The sequence below is a fragment of the Balaenoptera musculus genome, chromosome X, assembly GCF_009873245.2.
Source record: "Balaenoptera musculus isolate JJ_BM4_2016_0621 chromosome X, mBalMus1.pri.v3, whole genome shotgun sequence".
NCBI classification, from domain to species: domain Eukaryota; kingdom Metazoa; phylum Chordata; class Mammalia; order Artiodactyla; family Balaenopteridae; genus Balaenoptera; species Balaenoptera musculus.
The window spans coordinates 124,989,493-125,003,378 of NC_045806.1; the positions used below are offsets into that span (position 1 = coordinate 124,989,493).

Consider the following 13,886-nt stretch of genomic DNA (forward strand, 5'->3'; position numbering starts at 1 on the left):
CTGCATCCGAACGTTCAGGCTTGTGGTCCAGGCACAGCGGTCATTTTTTAAAACACCACAGATGAGGATGCTGATCTGTGTGAATCTGATGTGAATCCCTTGTTAAGGCCCACTGCTCTAGAACTTTCCAAGTGTTCAATTACAGAACACCAGGTAGCAGTTTAGAACTAGGATGACTATGGTGTGGCTTAGTGCTACTCTACCTTTTCATTCCACGGCCATAAGATGTTTGCCATGGTATTTCAAGGAATGTTCCATTGATGGAACAATGTGATGGAGACGAGATGCTCCAGAAGGAAAGAATGAATGAACAGCTGCTGAGGCTGTCCCAGAAGGGCCTGTGGTGGATGTGGTGGGTTGCCGTTGCCCAGGCCAGCCTGAAGGGGCAGCTGTATTTTGATGGGCTGGACTGAGGAGGGATAAATAGGTCCGGGGCACGTGGAAGAGGAGCCCAACATCAGCTTAAACGCAGGAGATGTTGAGAGTGTTGGGGGAATCTAGCTTTTGTTTTACTGCTTTTGCCTCAGAATTTCTTCAGGACAGTTCTAATCTAGATTAGTTTGCACCTTTTGATTTTTAAAAAATTATGTTCATCTTTGTGTCCAAATTCTGAAAAATGCTGTTTATTACTTTTATTGCCTTAGCTGTGGGAGCCCACTTCTGTAGTGTTCCTAGACCCCCATGGTCCTGAGATTGGGCATTTTATTTATGTGACTCTCTTCAGGCTTCTAAGCAAGACTGGAGCTGAACAAATGTTTTAGTTTTCCAGAATGTGAAAGAAGATTCTGGAAATTAACAGAACAGTGAGCTGGATGTCAACCATTGGCAACAGTTGGCAACAATTGTAGAATTTATCATTTGAACAGATGATTACATACCCAGGAAAGAAAGAAACCCGTTGGGAGTATTATTGACAGACTGTGTAACTGGTATCAAGCCTTTAACTTGGAAGGGGGTTAAAGGGAAGGGGAAGGGGTTTGAAGTAGTCTTAATCGGCTAAGATATTGGAGTGAAACTGCTAATGTAAAATTTAGTGTAGATAACATTTACTTCATAAAAACCAGTTGTATTGGTGAAGGATGGAAGAGGTCTGTCTTTACAGGGGCTCAAGCTTATTTGATCCAGTAGTTGGATGGGATTGGTTAAAAAGTTAACATACCTGTAGGCTGAACTAACAAAAGTATAATATAACATTATATAATATTATATTATACTCTACTGTACTGTACAATATAATATGGCCAGCCAAAGTGAGACTCATTCTGTACAGCTTCCAAGTGTCAAATTGGGACACACTGAGAGATTTTATGCTAATATATGCGAGAATCGTCAAAAATCGAATTAGAGCAAGTTGTTGACCAGCCACACATGCCCGGTTCCATTTCGTGCTGTCACTGGTGATGAACTGGGGAAATTATTTAAACTGCGGTGCCGTGACAAGATTGTGTCTGTTCTGTGATCTCAACTGTGGAAACCAAACAAAAACTATCTGTCGAAAAGAGACCAGAAAGAAATACACCAAAAGGTTTAGTACTTGCGATAGTTGGACGGTGGAATTATGTATGCTTTTGTTTTCCTCCTCCCACTTGGCGTGAGCATACATTACTTTTGTAATTGGGCGAGCACTTGGCCAGCTTTATTTATTTCGTTTTCATACGGCACTCCAGAGGCCAGGGATTAGCGCGGAGTGGGTGAATAAAATGCCCATTTGACACTGACTGCTAATCTTTTTCTTCTTCCACCAAGTTTTACATAAATATTTTGACCGAGTGGCCACATCGTTTAGTCCAAGTTTAAAAACAAGCAGCTAATGGCAGAAAACATCATATAAAGCAAGCCCTTTGGGTGGTTATGCAGAAGCCTCAAAACATAGTCACTATAGTGTATCTCAAAGCCCTAAATAAGAACATTAATTGTGGATTCTGCTGCAAAATGTGAATGTCTCTCATGTGTTTGACAAAGAGCCGCCATCTCACTGGCCTTTTGAAGCGGACACCTGTGTGGTTCAGGTATGTAAACACTGCAGTGGGAGCACGGCCTGCCTCGGGAGTCAGCTGTCCTGTTTCGTCAGGTGTCAAGGGCAGGTTGCCTGCCCCCGATGTCCCGGGCAGTAGACGCACCGTGGTCTTTGGACTGTCACGCGGCCTTCTTCCCCTGGGCGTCCTTTGGGGTCTGCCCCCTCCACTCTGAGCAGCATACTTCGCAGTCTGAAAACTCTTGTTGGATCCGCATTGCCCGCAGCGTAAAATCCACTTTCCTTCGTGTGGCAGAAAAATCCTTCTGACTTCCCTTGCCTCAACTCACACCGCTTCTCCCCGTGCTGTTGTCCAGCTGCACAAGGCCCCGGCCCTCTTCCCAGCACCTGAGGCCCTTCTGGGCTGTTTTCACTGTGCCTGGATGCCCTCTCGTCCCTCAGAACCCACCTCAAAAATCACGTCCTCCCTGGAGGCTTCGCCAGCTTCCGCCGAAGGCCTCACTCCTTCTCTGTGTTCGTGTCCCCATGTTCACACTTACCGCTGGGAAACCTCCCCTGCCCACGGGCTCTAAAGGTCCCAAACCCCTCCCCCTCCTCCTCTCCCCCTTTCGTGTTTGTTTCTCCTGAGCACTTGCCACTGCCTTCTAGTTTGTATATTTCACTGCTTTGCCTCGTTCCCGTCCGTCCGAGGCCGGGGATGCTTTGTGTCTGTTCGCCGCCAAGCCGTGAGGCCGAGGATGGAGTGTGGCGCCTGGCAGGGAAGGAATTCAGCCGTATTTATTTGTCACGCTCTCTGGCCTTCACTAGTGGCGAGACCTGGTGGTCCCAAACACCACCGTTGCGTTTGGCTTTGAGAAATTCCATAGCCGCCTTTTGACCTTGAGGGGTTTGGCTTGCGTTCGATCTCGTGACTCCAGTAGGGCTATTTAGGCCTGTAATACTCTGTCATCTGTGGACTCCCCGGGGGCAAGACCGCTTCCAGTTTCCCTCGCAGGAATACTTCGGGCTCAGGCGCTGTGGTGGGTGAGGAAGACAGATTAACCCTTTGTTCATTCATGCGGCCGTATCCTTATCCCAGAGACACTCGCTGAGCACCCGGGTGAGTCTGCCACGGTGCCGGGTGCGTGACACGGAGACGAGCAGGTGTGCTGTCGTGTGGCAGAGACCACGGCGGGTGCATCGTGCCATGAGGTTACAAGGGAGAGGCGGGTTAGCTATATGCTGAGTCACAGAATGCCTTGTAGACGAGGTGATGTTCGAACCAAGTCTCGAAGAAGGGGGACCATTTCCCGGACAGGAGGGAGAGAGGGAGGAGGCTCTATAGGGCGCTTTTGCACGTTGCGGGTCCAGTGCTATGGAGGGGCCTGTGTACTGCGGCAGGGGCGGAGGCATGTGCTGGAACAGGAGTGTGGAGGGGAAGGGAGCAGACGAAGCTGGAAGCCTAGCCAGCCTCTAGCATGTCATCAGTCACCATTCAGCAGTGTGCGTGTCACGTGGGGAACGACACATGCGTTTCAGGAAGGGAAGTCGGGTCGCAGCGTGTGTGACAGATTGGGGGAGGGGGAGACTGGAGGCGGGGAGACCATCCAGGAAGTTATCTCTGTTTTCCAGGCGAGCAGGTCCTAATCAAGCCCACGTTGCAGTAGAAAGGAGGGAACAGCCGTGAGCCAGGCAGGAGGATCTGGGTGGCATTTGGAGTTGGGAGTCAGCAGTGATCACCCCTGTGGTTCTGGGCTTGAGTGGTTGCAGCCACTCCCATTTGTGGGAATAGACATCACAGGAGAAGGAGTGGGTTGGAGCTGAGCCCCCGGGGGACAAGTCTGAATGTGCAGACTTACAGCTGCGTGAGTGCGAAGTGGAAATGGCTCAGGAGCCATTGGAAACACGAGTCTGAAGCTGCTGAAGTGATGAGCGTACGGGTGTCCGTAACACCCGGGTCTAGCCACAGGGTTACCTGAGGGGACCAAACGGCCAACAGAGATGCGGCTGCGGAGGGAGCCACAGGGGGCCCGGCTCTCCGGGGCGGGGAGGGGAAGAAGCCGCAGTCAGAGCAGAGGGCAGGCTTGTAAGACAAGGCTTTGGTGGAAGTGGGGAGAAGAGCGAAATCTCTAGAAGGAAGGCAGTGGACAAGGGAGTGAAATGTTGCAAGGGTCAGTGAGATAAAGAAGGAACAGAGGCCCCGGAGGGTGGCCATGGGGAGGTCGCTGGGAGCCCCGGCGAGAACAGAGGCTGTGGAGACGGTCCCCCTCTTGCTCCTGCTTTCACTCCCCCTTCCACTCCCTGGTGGAAGCTTCTCCAGCTCCCGGGCCCTCAGCACACTTCTCTCTATTCATTCTCCCCACGGCTTCCTCCACTTCCCGGCTGCACTCGCTTCTCTCCAGTTAGCATTGTGTGTCAGCAAAGCTCCTTAGAGCCTGCCGAGCTCTTGCCCACGCACTCAGCCCATCTGACGGCAGCTGCCGGGCAAAGCAGCCGCCGCCCGGCCCCTTCCCTAATCCCCCCAGCCCGGTCCTGGTTTTCTAGCACCGACCTTTCTTCGGGCCCCAGCTTCTCCTTTCTCACTACCTGCTGGGGATCCCTTGACTTTCCACCTGGCATCCCAGGTGCACGGCCGAGCCAAAACTCTCCTGCTTTTTCTCCCTGCCACTTCCTTCTTTGGGTGTTCTTGCTTCTCTAGATGGTGCTACTCTTCTTCTAGTCACCGTGGAGTCACCTCCTCCCCCCTCCTCCGTTCTCCTCTGCAGTCTTCATTGTCCCATCCCTGCCGGCGTCTTCTCCCCACTGCGTTCTCTCTGGCTCCCACAGACATTCTTACAGACATTCTCCCTGCCCCCCACTTGGAAACTCTCAGTGGCTCCTTTCCTCCCTCATTTCAGATTCCTCAGTGTTCTTGGTCCTCTGCAGCTCAGCCCTGAGTCGCCTCCCCACCTCTCTCCTCTGTACACCCCGCATGCTGGCACAGGTGGCCTACTCACTGTTCCCTAAACCGGCCCTCCGCTTCTCTGCCCTGGCTGTTTTCTCCACTAGAACTCATACATATTCATCCCCACCCATCTCTGCCATTCACACCCCCACTTTTTAAAAAATTGTTTTGAAATATTTAACATAGAAAGTTTGTAAAGAATAACATAAACACCTGTGGATCTACCCCCCAAGCTGAAGAAATCCTTTCCCCCCTCCCCATCAGTGGTAGATACCATCTGAAAGTTCCTAGGTCTCACTCCCGGGCATTCCACAAACCCCTCTTTAAAAATAGGATGGAGTTCCGGAGATGCACATATGAGCAGATGATAACCCTTAGCACTGCCGGTGGGATGAGCAGCGTGTCGTGTGTACACTTTTCATTATCTGACAGTCGGAAACAGTACGTTCTTCCTGGATTAAATTCAAGGAGAAATTTGTCATTAGGGTTTCCTCTAAGAGATAGGACCGTAGTGCTTTCATTCTTTAGGCAGAGTATTACCTAAAGATTCTTGAATACCATTCAAGACTCTCTTTAAGGACAGAACACATGTTAACTTTTACTGGGTAAAGGTATTTCTGGGAGTGACTAGCATGATGGGGTCTGTTGACTTTGCTTTTTGATGATTTACCAGCGCGGAGACAGGACTTGGAGAATCAAGGTGGATGGATGGCCCTCGTTTCTGCCTCTCAAATATCTGGTTCTGAAATGAGCATTGGGCAGGTGCGAGGTACCGTACCACCCAAGAGCTGGCATCTGACACGAGTGGCAGACCTGTATTGCCTTCCACTTTATCACAAGCATGAACAAAAAGGGTTCCTATAGTATTTTTCTTTTCAAAAAAATACGTTGGAAACTTTTCAACGTTGTCCTTTTTTAGTTCCTTCCGTTTAATGGAGTTAGCACCTTTTTTCATTTTAAAAGAGGTGAAATAATGCTAAAAAGACTATAATAATAAAACATCCTAGAGTGTCTGTAAGTAGGAGTGTCAGTGGGAACGTAGGATCTGTACTCTAGGTTTTCTTTTAAATTTCAGTCTTAAATCGTCTCTTTTATTTTGCTGCTGCAAAACGACAGAGATCTTCAGGTTAAAACAGTCCCTGCTGATACCCCAGGTCCCCTTGCCCCTTGTTGCCATCCATTCCCAATTTGCCAGTCACCAAGCTCGAGAGGCTGTGCGCTACTGAGCCCTCCTGTTGAAAGTCACACAGTGGATTTAAGTGATGATTTAGCTCCACTACAAGTTCGGGTTTTCAGACCTCAGAAAGGGGCTCGTGGCTGCTTTGGCAATTCTCTCCATCTCAGATCGACTTCTCATCACATTCCCCACCACACCAGTGACAGACCCCTCTGAGCTCCTTTGCAGACCTCATCTCTTGCTTTGTTGCAAAGTTAAAAGTCATCCTCGCTGAGCTCCCATAAATTCCTTTCCTCCTCCTCTGCCATCTCAGAGGAAGGAACTAGATGTCTTCTTTTACAAAGCGAGCCTTTCTGCTTCGAGTCCCTCTGGAGCCCTAGCGCCCCACCGGTTACTCTGTGTCTTACGTGTGTCATTTTCATTGGCTCCCCAGCCCGCAGACCTGCTCAAGTCTCTTTATTTTAAAACACCTTCTTGCATCCCTGCTACCCTGATACTACAATACCATCCTCTTTCTTCCCCTTCCTTGCTAGACTTTTTTTTTTAATTTATTTATTATTTATGTTTTGTCTGTGTTGGGTCTTTGTTGCTGCGCGCGGGCTTTCTTTAGTTGTGGCGAGCGGGGGCTACTCTTCGTTGCGGTGCGCAGGCTTCTCATTGCGGTAGCTTGTCTTGTTGCGGAGCACGAGCTCTAGGTGCGCGGGCTTCACTGGTTGTGGCACGTGGGCTCAGTAGTTGTGGCTCACGGGCTCTAGAGCGCAGGCTCGGTAGTTGTGGTGCACGGGCTTAGTTGCTCTGCAGCATATGGGATCTTCCCGTACCAGGGCTCTCACCCGTGTCCCCTGCACTGGCAGGCGGTTCTTAACCACTGCGCCACCAGGGAAGCCCTCAGCCTCTTTTTTTTTTTTTTCTTCTAAGAGTGGAATGTGATGTTGTGGAAAAAAAGCGTGAGTTTTGATATATATATTACCTATGTGGTCTTTCACAAGTTACTTATTCTCTCTCAGACTCAGTTCCTCATCTATAAAACAGACATACAGTATCTACTTTTTCGGATTGGTTTAAGGCTAAGAGGAGCTGAATATAAAATGCCAAGTTTACATAAATGTATTATTATTCAACCAAAAATCTACCATTCATTAGGTATACATATATACAAGCTAAATATGGAATGGAAATAACATTAAATTATGTTTACAAAAAAATAGAAGAAGGCCTGAAACAAAATGGGAGAAAAACAGATAAGGAAAAAAGTGGGAAAGAAAATATTATTCAAAAAAAAAGTGAGGCACTGGGAGGGCAGTGGTGCCTCTGAGAGAAGAAATGGACATACTAAGGGGCTCATGGAAAGAGGTGGAAAAGAGACAAAGAATATGAAGGTTATCCTCTCTGTATTCCATCTCCATTTCCCCCAAACCACTACATTACACTTCTGAGGACACAAAGGTTTCATGCTTTGAGCAAAAAAAATTTTTTTAACTAAAAATACTCTAAAACACTGTATTCACAGATTGATTTTCATGAGTCTTTCTGTAAACTATGAGCTTCAGAAATCTGACCTATCACACCTGGTAACATTAAAAAATGAGTGCACACACGCTGCTTCTGCTTCCGGACTGTTAACTCCGTCACCTCTCATGGCCTGGCTCATGCGCCCTGTTAAAGCTCCTCTCTGGCTGCTCAGTTCTGTAGACCTTGGTAGACTCTCAGCTCTTTACCTTCTCTGCAGTGATCAGTCAGTATTGCTGCTTACTGCCGCTTTCTTTGTCCTTTTCTCCATGCGTCCTTTTGCCTTTATTGCAGTTCATTTCTCCTTCCTACCCCCTAAATGTCTATTTCCCCTGTCCTTACCCTCTTCTTTCTCACTTGTCAGTTGCTTTCCAACTCTATAGCGCCAGACCCGACCTTTCATTCTTTATTCACTATTTGAGAGCCTGCTGTGTGCCAAGCACCATGCCAGGCACTGGGATAGAGTGGCACGCACAACAGACACGGTGTCGCCCTCATGAAGCTTTAGGTTCCGGTGGGACTGACAGACATGAATCAGATAATCACACCAGGGTGTAACAACAGGCTATGCTAAGTGTTGCCTGGGAGCGGCACAGGAGGGCAGTCGTTTGAGGAGCCTGGGAAATTGTCCTGAGAAAACGATGCTTGACCCATGGTCTGAAGAATGAATAGCAGTTCCCTAGATGCTTGGCGTGGACTGGGTCGGAGACAGTAAGCTGAGAGAACAGCACAGGAGAGGAGCTGGGACCAAAGGGAGCATGAAAAAGTGATGATGTGGCTGGGTTGGGGGTTGGGAGAACAGCAAGGGGTGAGCAGGAGAGTTGGGTAGTGGCCAGATGACCTAGGCCTTGTAGACCCCGTTAAGGATTTAGGTTTTTAGAGTTGAGCAATGAAAAGCTTTGGAAATGGTTTAAGCAGAGGGATGGTAGCATCAGATTTACTTCTGTAGAAGATGACCTGGACTGCTGTGCGGTGGGCAGGTTGTAAGGGAGCAGAAGTCGATGCAAAGAGACCCCTGCGTCTATTCCAGTGGCCCAGAGAAGTTGCTGGTAGAATTGGAGAGAGGCGGACAGACTCAAGATGGATTTAAGAAGTAAACATGGAGATTGGATTAAGCCTAGCGGAGAGGGGAATGTCAAGGACGACTCGTAGGTTTCCAGCTTTTGTCACTGGACGGATGGAGTGCTAGCCACTGAGATAGGAAGATGTAGTTTGGAGACAGAAACATCATGTGCTTAGTTCTGGGCATTTTGAGTTTGAGGGGCCTTTGGGATCTTGCACTTCTGCATTTCCAGCTGCCTCCTGGATATCTGTACTTGATTATCAGTCAAACGCAGGGTGTTTATTTTTATTTTTTTTCACTTTATTATTTTTTTTTCTATTTTTTTTTTCAAGGAGCAGGGATTCTTTTTTTTTTAAATTTTTATTTATTTATTTATGGCTGTGTTGGGTCTTCGTTTCTGTGCGAGGGCTTTCTCTAGTTGCGGCGAGCAGGGGCCACTCTTCATCGCGGTGCGCGGACCTCGCACTGTCGCGGCCTCTCTTGTTGCGGAGCACAGGCTCCAGACGCGCAGGCTCAGTAATTGTGGCTCACGGGCCTAGTTGCTCCGCGGCATGTGGGATCTTCCCAGACCAGGGCTCGAACCCGTGTCCCCTGCATTGGCAGGCGGATTCTCAACCACTGCGCCACCAGGGAAGCCCCTGTTCTGCTTTATTTTAAAGGAAGTACCCTTTTCAGGACTCCTAGGCCCCTCGGGTGTGCATCATTTTCCGTCCAAGATCAGTGAGTACCTCCAGACCCCTGTGGGCCTGCTGAGCAACATCGAGGCCCAAAGGTCGGTCCCTCGGAGGCCCTCTGTATATGCCGAGTGATGGGCAACACACTGCTCGTTCCTTAAGGAGAGCTACATTTCCAGAGCACTGAACAGCCTCAGGACCACATTTCTAGCCAGTGCGACGTGCCATGGAAGTGTTCGTCATGGCCCCCGTCTGAGCTGCCATGAGAAAACACTCTGCTTAGGATTCTTCGAGGACCTCGTACCTGAAGTCACTCTGCTCGAGGAGAAAGTCAGCATCCTACCATGCTGTGTCGCTAACGGGACACTCAGCGTGAGCAGTTGTCTCGAGGTAAGGCCCTGAATTGCCATGCAGAAGCGGAGGCGTGCAGCAGTTTCCAGGAGGCCGTAGCCGTTGCTCTGCATTGTTTTAACGTCAGTACGCTTTGCAGGACATCTAGGAACCTCGCGTGGGCACCCTATTCCCTGCAAGAACACTGAGTACCCTCAGGCCCCCATGGGCCTGCTAAGCCACATCCAGGCCCGTAGCCCTTCGGAGCCACTCTGTGTATGCCGAGTGTAGGGCAACAGACTGCACTCTTTCTTGGGACAGCTTGATTTCCCCAGCACTCCCACAGGTCCACGAACACCGTTCTAGCAGGTCCAACATGCCGTGCAAGTCTGACTCATTGCCCTAGTCTGAGCTGCACTGAGAAAAACCCTCGGCTTCGCATTCCATCTGGGACCCCCTGCCTGAAGTCACCCTGCCTCCAGGAGAATGTCGGCTTGCGTTCCGACTGCAACTAAAGCCCAGTTCCTCGTGTAACACTGCAGGCTTTTGAAGAGCCACGGGCCCGGAGGCCTAGCTGGGGAGTTCCTTGGTTGAGGCAGTTCGCTAGATGCAGAACACCCTGCTTCGAGGAGTTGATTCAGGGAAGGAACCACTGGGTAACCTGTGTCTCTTTGGACTTGTTAGAAAGCACAGGGATGTATGCTGCGTGTGCCCGTGGAAATGGGGGCCTGATGGAACTAGCCTTGCTTTCCCATTTTGAAAGCTCCATTCATGCTGCCTTGAAGCTACTTGAAATTGACTGCTGTTGACAGGCCACTAGCCACTGTAGGCATGGCTCTGGGAAGAAAATGAGTTTTCTCTAGGTAAGCCGGGTGCTTCGATGGCCGGGGTGGAGCTCATCCTGCCACGCTCTAGAGCTAAAGGGAAACTCAACGTGAGTACTGGCCTCGAGGTAAGTCCCTGAGTAGCCGCGCAGAAAGGGAGGCATGCAGCTCTTTCCATGAGGTCTTAGTCGCTGTTCTGCTTTATTTTAGTTTATTTTTTTATTTTTTATTGTTTTTTAAGATTTATTGATTGATTGATTGATTGCTATGTTGGGTCTTCGTTTCTGTGCTAGGGCTCTCTCCAGTTGCGGTAAGTGGGGGCCACTCTTCATCGCGGTGCGTAGGCCTCTCACTATCGCGGCCTCTCTTGTTGCGGAGCACAGGCTCCAGAGGCGCAGGCTCAGTAGTTGTGGCTCACGGGCCCAGTTGCTCCGCGGCCTGTGGGATCCTCCCAGACCAGGGCTCGAACCCGTGTCCCCTGCATTGGCAGGCAGATTCTCAACCACTGCGCCACCAGGGAAGCCCCTGTTCTTTTTTTTTTTTTAGATTCCAAACCCAGTGTGTTTAGACACTCAAACCCAGTGTGTCTAAAATTCACAATGTTAATCTTTCTCCAAAACCCGCTCCTATGCCCTTCATGTCTCTTGGTGGGACCACCGTTGTCCCAGACACTTGGGCCTGCCTCTGTGATTCTTCCCTATGGCTCACCTCCTTCTTTTGCTTTCCACCACGGACACTCTCCACTTTCAGATCCTCCTGGTGATCCTCTCACTTGCACTGAAACATTAGCTTCCAGGACTGCAGGGAATGGGTGGACCCTCCCTGTGCTGGTGCGGAGCGCTCAGCACTGCCGGATGCATGTGCATACGGCAGCATTACGTCATTGCAGTCCTCTGCCCAGGACACGTTTCCCAGATCCCAGTCACCCTGATTCAAGCCCTGGGGTACTCCCCAGGGGATTCCCTTGCCACCTGATCTTAAACCTGGCCCATTTGGTTTTGTTTTTGTTTTTTTAAAATAAAATTCCCATGCTTTCCCACACGTGTAGCCACTGTCACTGTTACCTGTTTTTGGAAGGTCAGTCTCCAGCTGCTGTTATTACACCCTTTAAGGATCATCTTTAACGTTGCCATCACAGCAGAGCCATCCTGTGACCCCATCAGTAAGAAATCGTCCTGCCCTCTGACCTCCCGTTCCACTTCATCTGGATTTTTTTAAATGGCTCTTGGCACTTACAACCTAGCATTGTGGCTATTTGGGTACATGTGTCTCGTTTCCCAGACTGGGCCTTGAGCTCTGTGAGGGCAGCACCTACATCTTATTTCTCTCTGTGGTCCCTAGCATCCAGTAGTTTCTGTTACTCAGTATGCACTCGAGAGAGAAGGCAAATGATTGCATCTTTTAAGCTGTTACATTTACTTCTCAGCTATTTTAGATACGTACAGGTACAGAGGAATAGATTTTGAGTTAGAATGGACCTTTGGGAATCCTTAAATATTTAATGATACTTAGATAGTGATGACTCAGGTTTCTAGAGAGTAAAGCTAATTTTCCTATTCCTGGATCTTCCAGTTGGGCTTGCTGGGTTACCTGATCTTGAACCTGTCATTCGGGGAGAATGTGGCAGGTTAGCCTCATTAGACTCTGGGTGCCTTTGGTCAGGAGCCGGCTGGTTCTCCTCGGTGTCCCATTTTCTGGTATGTGTTGGGTCAGGGTAATCAGAGCTATAGGAATTTTCTCGCTGCAGGGACAAAGAACAGTAAGGTCTCACTCACTTCTAATCCTTCTGCTTTTTAAATTTGCATTCTTGCTTCCATCTTGATATTAGGATATCAGACTTTCATTTATTGTCTACTCTATGTATTTTTAGGTACAAGTTTGATATTTAGAAGTACAGTTGAATTGATACTCGTAAATTTCAATATAATCTAAGCATAGTAACAGACTGCTTGATAGTATTTTATTATTATTATTATTTTTATTTATTTTTGGCTGCATTGGGTCTTCGTTGCTGCACGCGGGCTTTCTCTAGCTGTGGCGAGCGGGGGCTGCTCTTCGTTGCAGTATGCGGGCTTCTTATTGTGGTGGCTTCTCTTGTTGCAGAGCACGGGCTCTAGGCGTGCGGGCCTCAGTAGTTGCGGCATGCGGGCTCAGCAGTTGTGGCTCGTGGGCTCTAGAGCTCAGGCTCAGTAGTTGTGGCGCACGGGCTTAGTTGCTCCGCGGCATGTGGGCTCCTGGACCAGGACTCGAACCCGTGTCCCCTGCATTGGCAGGCAGATTCTTAACCACTGTGCCACCAGGGAAGCCTGATAGTATTTTTTTTAATATCTTTTTTTTTTTTAATTTTGTCTGCACTGGGTCTTCATTGTGGCCTGCGGGCTTCTCTAGTTGTGGCATGTGGGCTCTAGAGCACGCGAGCTCAGTAGTTGCAGCACGCAGGCTTAGTTGCCCTGCAGCATGTGGGATCTTACCCAGGGATCGAACCAGGGATCAAACCTGCATCTCCTGCGTTGGAAGGTGGATTCTTAACCATTGGACCACCAGGGAAGTCCCTTGATAGTATATTTTTAATAACTAGATTATATTGAGAAGTAAATACATTATAATATTCAGCTACATATGTAGATGGTTACTAAGTAGTGTCTTTAATCTCTAAGCATTTGGAATTCAGTCATGGAGTGAGGGGTCTCACCGCATGGCGCCAGCTAAAAGATGCCTCCTTATAGGTACAAACAGAAAGCCCTGTAACTACTTGCTACAGCATACTGATCCACTATATTTGCAGAGTACAGTTATGTCTTTCACATACTAAGATAGTCTTTGCTATAATAATAATAATAATAATAATAACTTGCATTGTTATCTAGCTACCATGTACTGGGCACCATGCCAGTTACTTTAAGTCCATTATCTCTAATCATGCCTATTTTACAGGTAAATGTGGCTGAGAGGTACAGTAGCTTGCCAAAGTCATCCAGTTAATAAATGTCAGAACTCAGATTGGAAGCAATTTTGTCCAACTTTAGAGTTTGTGCTCTTTTCTCTTCACCACGATAGCCATACTCTCACACTTTTTAAACTTTATTTTGAAATAATTATGTACTCTCAAGAACTTGGAAAAATAGTTCAGAGAGTTCCTGGGTACCCATCACCCCGCTTCTCTAATAACTGCACTGCTTTGTCAAAACCAGGACATTGAATGGCACAGTATAGTTAACTAAGACTCTGTACTTGACTTTCACCGGTTTTTGCATGCACTCATTTTTGGCGTGTTTTTGCATACCGTTCAGTGACATCTGCTGCCATGTGTGAATTCATGTCACCACCACCACCAGTCAAAATATGCGACTCTTCTCTTGCTACAGAACTCCCTTTGTAGCCTTTATGCTCCCTTTATAGCCACGCCCTCCT

At 48.6% G+C, this 13,886-nt stretch overlaps 1 protein-coding gene across 4 annotated transcripts in view; it reads left to right on the top strand.

The window, feature by feature from the left end:
* MTM1 (myotubularin 1) overlaps positions 1-13,886 on the top strand; it is a 104,329-nt gene that overhangs the window by 27,641 nt on the left and 62,802 nt on the right. The window lies entirely within an intron of this gene.